This window comes from Manacus candei, unplaced genomic scaffold, assembly GCF_025592945.1.
Source record: "Manacus candei isolate 608988 ecotype Guabito, Panama unplaced genomic scaffold, ASM2559294v1 h1tg000017l, whole genome shotgun sequence".
Lineage (NCBI taxonomy): Eukaryota > Metazoa > Chordata > Aves > Passeriformes > Pipridae > Manacus > Manacus candei.
This window is the reverse complement of record NW_026138065.1, coordinates 2,948,496-2,959,715: the sequence shown is the minus strand read 5'-3', so window position 1 is coordinate 2,959,715 and position 11,220 is coordinate 2,948,496. Positions and strand designations below refer to the sequence as shown.

General features: G+C 45.1%; 1 long non-coding RNA gene across 1 annotated transcript; it reads right to left on the bottom strand.

Moving 5' to 3' along the window:
• Positions 1-563: 563 nt before the first annotated feature.
• LOC127469197 (uncharacterized) lies at positions 564-3,052 on the bottom strand. The gene is made up of 3 exons (XR_007903895.1): positions 2,723-3,052; positions 1,716-1,938; positions 564-1,630 (listed from the first exon to the last, which is right to left on the bottom strand). It is a non-coding gene; the product is annotated as an uncharacterized LOC127469197 (long non-coding RNA).
• Positions 3,053-11,220: the final 8,168 nt, after the last annotated feature.

Genomic DNA, 11,220 nt, shown 5'->3' with positions numbered 1-11,220 from the left:
GTGTGGAGCAGCTGCAGCAGGGCTCCCTTCTGGTCTCATGTATCCCAGCAGCTTCTCTCCTGGACTGTGTGAGATCCCCATGTGATGGCCTTCATGCAAGCAAGTCATATCATAGTGCTTAGTGGAAAAGGGGGACACTCACTGGAACTGATACAGGGGTGAGGTGGTATCTTCTTGGTATCTTCTTCAGATTACCCCTGCTTCAGAGATCAGTGTGAGGATGTGGCACTGGGAGGACCGGCATCATACCAGGGCAGGGCTTCTCATGTCCCAGAACTTGCATGGGGCAAGTCCCTGATGCCCTGGAGGCAGGAACAGGATGGAGGAATGGCTGAAACAGAAATTGCTGACAGCCTTATTTTGGTCAATGTCCCACTGAAGTCAATGGGATGTTGCTCCAGGAAAAACTGGATAAGGATCTGGGGTTTGGCAGTAGGAAAGGTTCTGTGTTCTTTCTGTTTATTCTCTGAGTGGAGCCCTAACCCACTGTTTGTGACTTCATGATCATTTCCAGAGCCTGTACTACTGATGTCATACCCAGGGGATTCTGGCTTCAGGTGGGAAATTAACAGCAGGAGCAGATGAACTCTTTAATAAACAAAGTTCCTGTTTTCATGCAAATGTCTTTAGAAATAAGGAATGAGGGGAGTGAGAAATACAGAAATTTATGGTATAGAAGCAACGCTGTTTGGAAACAGACTTTTTATGAGTTTTCCAAGAGGCGCCAGCTGCTCTTTAATGTTTTCATTTAAGAGTTTTATGTATGAAAGCTCTAGCTTGTGTAAACAGCAAGGCTGAGAAAGTTGCAGGGATTGTTGTTAATGGTGAACCTAACAGGCTGGGGATCTGGCTTGGAAAAGACTGTCAGTGTTGATGTTTATTCAGAGCGGAGGTTTTTTCACGGCTGGATGACACCTCTGATGTCCCTGTTGTTCTCTGAGCTCTCCTGCCTACGCCCCTCGCTCTCGTGACTAACCCCAATGTCCCTCCTTCCTCCAAAGACCTGGGAGAAGGTGGCACAAGCGCATAGTAAACCCTTCAGGCAGGGCAGCACCTTCTCCGCTGTGCCGCAGCTTGCCATCCTCCGAGGTGCAAGCCCGGGTTTAGGAGGTGGCCATGACGCACTACCCCTTCCCTACCTGCGGAGGCAGGGATGGACAAGGCGCTGCTGCGGCAGCATGGCAGGAATATACACCAGCCACCCATTGCTCTCTCTATCATGTGCTCTGGTACTCCCTGCCCTCACCAACAGCCATTGCTGATCTGCATCTATTAATCTGCTATTTTGGGGAGTGCCTATTGTGCGCTCTAATTAGTATAATTGCTTTATTTTGCTGGAGAGAGCACTGGAGCCCACGCCACAAACAGCTTTGTGTTTTTCTGGTGAGTTCCCTTTGTTTGGCAATTAGCTCTCCAGGAGTGACATGTGTGGCACTAGGTTAGAAAAAAAATAGATGAAGTCCCTTCAGCAAGGCCAGTGGGCATGAAGCAGGCAGCTGCACGCCCAGCACTTCCCAAGGAGGACCTGAGCGATGATCCATGGTGCTTGCTGCTCTCCATCTTGCTCTCATGTTTTTCTTCAGCAGCTTTCTGTTTGCTCATCTACAGGAATACTCTGCATCTCGCCTGCCTGTTTTTGAAAAGGTGACTGCTGATGACAACTAAGATAACAAGAGAGTGGGTTTGGGGTTTTTTTTCTGCCTTCATGAGCACACCTCCGGTTCTATTAATAAAATCCTGAATCTGACTCGTCCTTCTGAGAACTCCTAGCCTCTCTTCACCCATTCAAATCTGTATTTTTAAGCTTCTGTAGGTGGATTGTCGACAATGGTTGTTATGCAAACTCTGAGTGCTGGCTTCAGGAGCTTCTTAGAAACATGCAATGAGTAATCTTTATGTTTCTGACAGGTCTACCAGGAGGGAGGGTGTGCAGTTTTGCTGAAGACAGGTTGACAAAATAAGTGTCAATTCATGACAAACCAACTGCCAAAAATATTCACATCAAACACTGAAAACAATTAGCGAACAGTATGACAGAACATCTCTGAGGCTGGGGAGTGCACTGAGGACAGAGCCCCTCAGTAGTAAACTGATATTTCAACCTTTTTTTAAAATTTGGGTCAGAAGAAATGGTCAGGACCTGTGTTCTCCAGCATTATTTGCATGTTTGGTGTTTTTTTTTTTTTTTTTTTAACTCATAGGAAGTGGCTATACTTGAAAGATGAGATAGCTATGTTTATTTTTCTAGCTTGTTGTGTGAAGTGAGCACTGATCACATGAGACCTAGCTAATAAAGTGGGGTCACAGAGGTGTGAGATGGCCATGAAAATTTGAGGGACTCTGGTCAGTAGCAACATGGACTGCAAAGGCTTCTGTACTTGAAGCTGAAGCAGCAGTCCTGTGCTCCAATGGTCTGCCAGCAGGCTGATGCTTTTGGAAAAAAATTATCTGTAGACAAACTTCCCTGAACAGAGAATTGGCTGTTGATAGTTTGTACATGGCTTAAATCAGAAGTACAACGTGCAAGCCTCCAGATGCCAACTTGAACAAAACGGAGAGAGAGGGACTTCATGGAGAAGGGGACTTGCAGTAAGATAAGTTCCCTCCTCAGGTAACAGTGCATTTGGGTGAGTTACCATGTGGTGCAGTTTGCTGTTTGACCTAAACAGGATGTTGTCACATCCTACACTGCCTGGAATTAGGAAGTTTGGCTTTATGGTACCTGTTTTCTGACTGCAATGTGTGGCTCCTGCGACTGCAGAGCATGCCAGCAGCAGATGGGGAAGAGGAGCCAGCACAGCCCTGTGATGGCCCTTGGGCTTGAGGCTGCTCCTGCCTCTGACACCCCGGGTAACCCCGAGTTTGTAACAGCATCAATGAAAGTGGTGCAGGCTCATCTCAGTTGACTTCCCAAGGTGCTAGGCTTCTCTTAATGATAGCTCACATGGCTGTCAGCCTCCCAGCCCTCCCCAAAGCAGACTTGCATTTGGCAGAGGCCTTGTGTCTGTTTGTAGTTGCATGGATGTGACCCTGGGGTCAGCAGCCGCTGAAGGGCACAGCACTGGGTACCTTCTATGACCTTATATTGCTGTTATCTTTAGCACCCTGTGTTACTGTTAGTGGGCACACCCAAATACCCGTAGCAACCCACATCTTTGCATCATACTGGTAGTCACAAGAAGGCAATACCCAGGACTCCACCAGCTGGAAAGCCCCGTCTCTGTGCACAAGCATTGCTTATTACTACACCACAGCTCACAGATCTTCAGAAGTCAACCCACTCCATGAATCCGTGTTTCCTAATGCTGAGAGTCCCATTGCCTCTGCCAGTCTGCTAGTTCCATCGCTCCTCTCTCAAGTGAGTCAACAGCCATCTGTGCATGCTAAAAATCAAATAACTTTTTCTTTAAGGTTTTTCTTGTCACTTATAATGAATCCCTCTGCATCACCCTATGTGGTACCTAGTGATGTCCAAGATGCAATCAGGAGGAAAGAGTATGATCTGAAGCCACCCACACCAGCGTGATATTACCTTTCTGTCTCAGCTGCACTTCAGCAATCCAGCTGAAATGAGGCAGTTTTCTCTGTGCTTGGTGCCAAACGCTATTCTCACTGAAGCAGAGGGAAGTTTTGTTTTTCCCTAAATAGGAATGATTTGGCCTTTGGTGGTGCTCAGCTGGAAAGATTCCAGCAGTTTTCTGATCTTGTCAGAGTGGCTGAGATAGTCATAAATCAGAAGGGCTGCTCCAGAAATATTTTCCCTGGGTTTGATTCTCCACCCCACCATGCTGGTATAATGAAAAGAAAAATTGGGCCCACCACTGATTTAATTTTACAGATAACCGCTCTCTTTCCAGGCAATCTTTGTGATTAATTTTTCTCACAGTCTGTCTGGGTTTTTTGGAGGTTTGTTTCATAGGGCTGCGGAGTTTTTTTTACCCTCCTCTCCCCTTCCATATGTGGAAGAATAAAGTGAAGAAACAACATTTTCAGAGAAGAAAGACTTGGAAAGGGTTGCTGTTTTCTGGGAGTCTGCTACAGCTGTTAATTTGTGGAAAACCTCAGTGGAAAGTAAGCAATATGGCAGCATTGCTTTACACGAGAATTCAACAATGGCCTCGTTCCAAACTGTGGCTGATTTAGGTTCTTGGCTTGCACAGCCAAAGCTTCATGTAGTGTCATGCTTTTTTTAATAGATAATGTTGATGCAGCTGTGGAAGGCTCTGATGTTCTTTTTTATTTATCATGGAATTGTCGTCATTCAATCAAGCTTAAGCATTGTGAAGCTGTGATGTTATTTGTCTTTGCTTGTTAGATGTTGGCGGGTGAGCCTGAGATGGGCTGAGATGTTGTTTGGGAACCAAGAAAAGGCTCCCTCTCTTCCTCTTTGCCTCCTTCACAGAAATGCACACAGACCCAAACTCCCATCCAAAAAAGCAGGAACGCTGAGAAAATTTGGAGCTAGGCTTAAACATTGTGGGCTGGGACCCTTCTGCCTCTCCAGAGCATGCATGCTCTTTTCTTCTTGTAGGCTTTGCTCCTTTCCAGCATTTGTCATGCATAGTTGGTGGCATATCAAGATTCCGAGTACTGTACTGAGTGCAGTAACCTCTTTTTCTTGGATGGACATTTTGTTTGTGGAGGATACAGCATGGTGCTCAGTTGTCTGGGCAGAAGTGAACACTGAGGAAAATTTCAGCTATGTGATGTCTATTAGATCAGAGATTAATTTTCCAGTAGAAATGTCCAATTATTCAAACCTCTCCAGTAGATGAAAGAGCTTTTTACAATCTATTTTTCTGAAAAACCCCACAATTCATTTGGCATGGATTACATGACCTATTAGGGATTAGAAAAGGCAAAAGTGTTTCTAATTAACGTCAGCCCAGCTGTTAACTTGCGGAATATCAGTGAGTGGTAGCACAAAATGGCTCTCACAGATAGTTCTGTGACTACAGTTCATATGTACATTGCTACCTGGACCTGGAGCCTTCTGCATAGTGCGTTACACAAGTTCTCCCTTCCCAGGTAAGGCATTAATGTGCACTGGACCAGTTACTGCTTCTTGGCTCTGCCTCCTTTTCCAAGGCAGGCTTTATGAATGGGTAAGCACCACTTTTTTCCCAGCACTACCTTGTCACACTCACCTTCCTATCTCTGGGCCATACACTTGCTTTGATTGCATCTTCCTCACCTGTTTGGCTATGTATCTCATTTCTTTTCCTCAGGGAGAATTAGGGCAGAATCTTTCAATCCTTAGAGTTTCCCCACAGCATCTGGACAGAAGAGTAAAAGTAGAGATGAGCCAGAAAGAAGCAGGCAGAGGAAGATGAAAGAATTTGGAGATGGGAACTATTTGCTCTTGGAATGAAGCTTCCTCCTGGCTGGCTTAAGGCAGAGCAATTTACTCTTTTCTGTAACATGCACAACATCTTAGGCTCTGCTGTTAGAAGTAAACATTTCAAGGGTGCCTCAGGGGCCCCCTTTTTATATTTTTATAAGCTTCTTGGTCTCCTTTGAGTCTCAGGCTATATCCCTATTGCCAATATTGGAGCTAGCTTGAAGTGGAGTAGTGTCTTGTGGAGGTACTTGAGCTAGGTTGATCAAGTTTGGCTGCTAGAAGTAGTTTACCCATAGCAGTGTATTTGCCAGACCATTATACCTGCCTGCTGCCATCCTTTATCCTGTACCAAGCCCTGTTCAAAGCTGTCTCTAGCTCACACTGGTGACTGCGCAGCAAATGCTTTTGCTGCAATCCTGACTTGTCTGCAGCCACTCGTTGAGGCTCCAGGACCTAAATGCCACAGTCAGGGTAGAGCATGAGGCTTGGGAGCTGGAGTCATGCTGGTGCTTTTGCAAACTTTTTGTAGGGCTGAACCCACATTCGCTATTAGCACTCTTCAATGCTTTCCTGTTTTTTTCTGTCCCCTTGAACTCACACTGCAGCCCTAACTGACTATCGTGTTTTGTTTTTAATGACAGAGCAAAAGTGCCAAAATATTTCAGTAGCTCCCCTAGGAACATCTGCAACTTCTTTAGCTAGTGTTTTCACAGCTGGCCATAACTTCATTTTATTTTTGAATGCTAATAGTAGTGAATCTGGGATCCTGAAGGAGAACAATGGCTAATTTCCCTTACATCAGGATTTAAAACTTACAGAAGGCTACTCTAGCACCTTTGAATAAACGACCAGAAACAGAGCTAAGGGGTACTTTGTCGTTTGACAGATGAAGTTTCTAAGCTTCAGACAGAGCTTAGACCAGCCTTCTGACTTAGGATGAAGTCTGTGTTTGGAGCCACCAGGATCAAAATGTGCAGACCCCTTAAATGACATTGCTGCTGCTGCTGCTGCTGCTGCTGCTGCAGTTGAGGTTCGTGCTGCCATGTGGCAGGAGAGCCATCTGATCACTGCCTCCAGTGCAGTTTCTGTCATCTTTGATGAAAAAGGTAAGAATAAAATCTCACACCTCTAACACGATACCAAGGTCTAGGAACAGGAATTAGGTTTGTGAATTTGAACTTCATCTAGTAAAAGCGCTGCAGACCTTTAATTGCAGCTCAGATTTGTTACCTGCTAGCTATGCTTAGTTGGTCTAACAATGAAAATAAGCCACGATGCTTAATCATTGTATCAACCTGTCACTCATAATCTTTGTGTTGCACCTCTTCACTCCCTACACTGAGCTAGAAAAGTATGAAGAGAACAAAAAGCATGCTGCAAAGCTTCCAATTTTATTTCACTGACAAATCTAATAGAACCAAAGAAGCTTTAGACTGAGCTCTTTACCCGAATGTTTTTTCTCCTTCAATGGCATCCCCATTGACTCCTGCTGGAGTGAAGACTATATCTCCCCTCACATTTAGCTGCAGCACCAGGACCACTTCTGAGTTTGGTCCCCACACACCCGTGAGAGCTGCATTCTGGCCCAGGCAGCAGCTCACAAGATGCACTCTTTTTCTGGAGGGCAAAGTGCTGGGGGGAGACAGGTCTGCAGCCACAATTTGAACAAATGTAGCTGTGGCACTTGCAGGCTGAGAAGCAAAGAAATACTTCATCCCGCATGTTTCCTTGAGACATCCCATTTCATCAGTGGTGTCTTCCACTGGTGACACAGGAAGGCTGCAAATCAGCACTGGGTGTGTCTGCTCATGGAGAAGTCCTTGATGGTCTACCTTTTTGAGGGAACCAGAGCTGCCAGATGAAGGATGCTGGTAGTGGGGGATAGTGTGACATGGCTCTTCCTGAAGGTGGAAGACAGTTTCCCAAAGACATTGCTTCCCAACATAGGTGGACCCATGCCAGCATTCTCAAGTACTGATTATATCTGACTGTGAGATTTCCCACAGCTCAGGGGAAATGCTGGTGTGGAGTAGGATTTGGGGTTCCTGTTGTGGCTCATGGCTGACACAGACAGGTACCTCTTTTGGGCTGTTATGATGCTCCCCTGGGGGCAGAAGGCCCAATACCCCTCTTGCACTGGGACCATGAGCTTGTCATTTTCTCAGAGGTAGCAGTGTTTTTTTTAATGTGCCTCTAAGTGAGAGGGGAGGTAGGCTAGGAAAAAAGACTTGATGCTTTTTTCATATTTCCATGGACGTGCCCTGTCAAACTCAGTGGGAACTTTGCCGTTAATTGTAACTCAAGCAGACATGTTGTTGAGTGTGATAAAATCCAACAGAAATCTTTAAAACTCCCTAGATTACCTCCATTGCTGCAGTTAATTTTTTGTCCATGACTTCTCTACGAAACCAGATACAACTAAAACATGCAATTCAAGAAGGCTTAGTGCCTTGACCTAAGTGCTAAGGTATTGCATGATCTGCCTGCCAGATACCACAGCCTCGCTGCTACAGACAGGTAATTAGGTCACCACTTGCGAACTTTTGGCACACACAAACTTATGGCCTGATAGCACAGATGCCCTCAAGCAAGCAAAGGCAATTCGCCTATCACCATGAATCTAATGAGCACTGAACTCCAGTCATTTAGAATAAGGTGGCTTCAGCCTCCTCCATTTTAATCCTACCTGAAGGCACGGAACTTGTCTACGTGGGCATCTTGCAGAAGATGCCCACAGCAGCTGGTGTGGTACCATACAGGGACACTTAGTGGGGTCCTGTGCAGACATGTGTGCAGTGCCTACTTTGGGACCCTCCACGGGGGCAAATGGTGTGCTTCAGCACTTTAACACCATCGCAGGAGGTGTGTGTGTACTTCTGTGTCATAGCAAGCCTTCAGAGGCAATGCCAGACTGTGACAGAGGACCGTGACTAAATACTGAGCCTGGCAACACTGCTGTTTCAGGTGCATGGGAGACAGGAGGTGTCCTAAAAATGCCTCCTATCATTTTTCATAAATGGAAAATGCAGGGTTTAGTCAACTCACCTCCCTCTGTCTTTGCTGTATTTGTGTATTCTGCATATTTTTTCCTCATACTCCTTCTCAAGACACTTTCCCATCACCTCATGTTGTTATGTCACTCTCCGGTGGGTGAACTCAGTATGACCAGGAAACACTGAAGGAAAATGAGATGCAGATGTGGTAACTACATTAATATTCCCCTTCAATGCCATTGCTATTGGGGAGCTCAGACTGTTAATTTGACTTTACTCCTTCACAGAGCACAAATACATCAAAGTGTCAATCTTATCTGCCTTTTGTTTCAGCCCACCTGCCCCCCTGGAACAGCTTGTTCAATGTACTTGCGTCCTCCCCAGTCATTCTCCATGGGTGCAGCACATCTGGTGGGTACCAAAGGGGACACTGGAACCTGAGAGGGGCTTGGATCTGTGGTTCAGTTATGTCATGTCTGAGTGGTGCTTGTTTGTGTATTTTCAGAAACCCCAGAGTAAAAAAGGCTTTTCCCCATAAATTAATAGTGACCTCAAAGCTTCCATGGTGGAGAAACTGCTAGGTGATGCAATGCCAGTAAAATAGAAGCAACTGTAACTTCACAGAAAAAGCAGTGGTATTCTGATTAATTGCTCTGTTTTCTGGGGTTTCAGTAAAAATGTCTGCTGATTATTTCTGAAACTTATGATGACTGTCTAAGTGCATAACCTCTTCTTAACATCAATTTGGCAAACAGAAAAGGAAATATATCATACAATATTCTGCCTGTAGGGCCAAGTTCTGTCATTTATCTGCTTGAAAAGCCTCTGTTGACTGCCTTGGGATTTCTCCTCGCGGAATGATGGCAGGACATGATCCAGACCCAATATAAATGTAACGTATTAACCGGTATATCTTCAGATGGGGAAAACGTGTGTGGAATTTCCCTGCACTATCATGTGCGTACTTTATAGGCAACTGCATGCACAGTTATTGAAAAGAAGCACAGACGTCTGTAGTTAGACATCAATGACTATTGTGGGAGGGAAAAGAGGGAAACTGGAAGGCTTAGAATTTGTGCTTTATTGGTTTACTGAGAAATACAAGATGAGAGAAATGAAAACAGTTTGGGATAGAACTGTAAGGAAGGGAAATTGGCATTGCTGGCAACACCGATGAAATATAATGTCTTCGCCAGAAGAGTATAAATAATGGGTTTCCTGATAGAAAATGTTGATGAGGCCAGTAGGGGGGAGAGTCTGAGGAAAGTGTATGCATGTGGAAACTGAGTTTTATTTTGGCAGTGACTGAAAATAACCATGAAGCCTGGAGCTTGTAAACCTGGGAATCCTGAAATTAATAATTTTGAGAGTTAACTGTTGGAGAGTGACAGCCCCATGAGGACCATTTGCTTTTCAAGTCTTGCATACCCTTGCCTATTTTAAGTCCTGAGACTCACTGCTGGCCACATAACAATTTATGAACCAGTAGTTAGCCAAGATAGCAGCCTTCGTTTCAACAGCAGCTATGGAGGCTGCAGAAAGTGCTGGTGGCAACAGGATGTTTGGTAAAGGATCTGTTTTGGGCAGGTTTTACATTGCATTCATCTCTGCAGTACCTGATTGATGCCTTCCTTAGTTGTGTTACACACCACCACTGTCTGTCCTGGGCTGTTTTGTTCTATTCCTCTCCACATGGGGAGGAATGTGTACTGTATAGTGCTCTGTTTCAGTAGAGTTTCTTGCTTAAGTCTGCACTGTGGAACACACGGAAGCTCTGAAGTTCTCTGTCCAAACTCCTGCTCAGAACTTCACAGGGAGATCAGGTTTTTCAAGGCCTTGCTCAGGCACATTCTACATATCTCCAAGGATGGAGATTTCACAACTTCCCTGGGCTGTAGGCCTGCTTCATCAAGTAGGATGATCCTTCTTTATAACTTTAAGTGATTGGTGCTGATCCAAGTTTTAGGCCTTTACAACAGAGGATGCTGCTATTCATTGCCTTTGGGGCCGGTTTGGGCTGCTTGAGTAAAAGCAGATGAAGGAGGATTTTCTTGGCTTGACAGCAAACCTCAGTATCAGCCCCAAGAAACTCGATCTAAAGAGGTTTCCACAAAGGCAAGCCTTAGGCTACCTGGCAGAGAGAAAGAGGCTCCTGCAGGGAATAGTTCAGAGCACCTCTGTGAAGCTTCTCTTTTGAAATGCCCTCAAGAAATAGTAGTCTATCTTCACTGATAACGGCAGGCACGTAGGAAGATTAGTTATCCCTTTGCTTCCTGTATGCATCCTCCGTGCATGAGCCTTTCTACCATCAAGCCTGAAATTTGCACAGTCTTTTCTTCATCTGGACGGAAAACTAAAGAGGTCTGGAAAGATGATGGGGGGAAAGGTGCCGCTGAAAGGCAATGATTCAACTGCTTGGATTTGTGATATGATAATGTGATGTGATAATGATAATGATGATGATTCACCGGCCCTTCAGCTCCTTATCCTGTGCATAGGTTGTGACTGTCCTTCAACAGACTTCGGCATTTATTGAGATAGAGCAGTATTTGCAATCAACCATGGTTTTTCATCACCTGAGAGCTGGAAAGTCTTGGTCTTATAAGGGATCTTGTGGCCAAAATCCCAAATGAAATCTACTGCCTCTAAATCTATTGGTTTTCCTCTACAAATACAAATTGGTAGTTAAGATCTCAAAACAGCCCATCAAATACATTCACACATATCCAAGGAAAAGCAGACTGGTGATCAGTTAAAAGACTTGCTACACTGTGTCCCCAATTCCCCCATAGTCAGACCTTGGTGGGTAGCATAGGAAAAGTGTTCTCAGTGGGTAGGCTCCTAAAACTTCTTCCTCACTGCCGGGAGCTGTAGTCTAAACAGTCA